The following is a 459-nucleotide window of genomic DNA, read 5'->3' on the forward strand; positions in this document are numbered from 1 at the left end:
TAATCTTGAGCTTGGTGACTAGTTTTGGAGAATTTAATGTTTCCCCATTCAAAGAGATAGGAGCTGCACTTGCATGCCCGAGAGGCGTTTCAAAGATGGCCGCCCGAGGGACATGACTTGCCTTAAAGGGATCATATGATGCGATTTCAATTTTTCCTTTCTCTTTGGAGTGTTACAAGCTCTTGGTGCATAAAGAAGATCTGTAAAGTTGCAAAGACTAAAATCTCAAATCCAAAGAGATATTCTTTATAAAAGTTAAGAGTCAGCCACGCCTACCTAAAACGGCTCATTCTAAAATGCCCCCACATGTCTACGTCACGATGTGGGAAGATTTGCATAGCGCCGGCCAAATGTTCACACAAAGAAAGAAGACGTAACTTTTATTCTCGCTGTAGTATTGTTGCCGCCGCCGCCATGTCGTGAAGGCACTGTGTGCTTCGTTGTGAAAGCAAAACTACT

This window comes from Sinocyclocheilus grahami, unplaced genomic scaffold (genome assembly GCF_001515645.1).
Source record: "Sinocyclocheilus grahami isolate Dianchi unplaced genomic scaffold, SAMN03320097.WGS_v1.1 scaffold458.1, whole genome shotgun sequence".
Taxonomy (NCBI): Eukaryota; Metazoa; Chordata; class Actinopteri; order Cypriniformes; family Cyprinidae; genus Sinocyclocheilus; species Sinocyclocheilus grahami.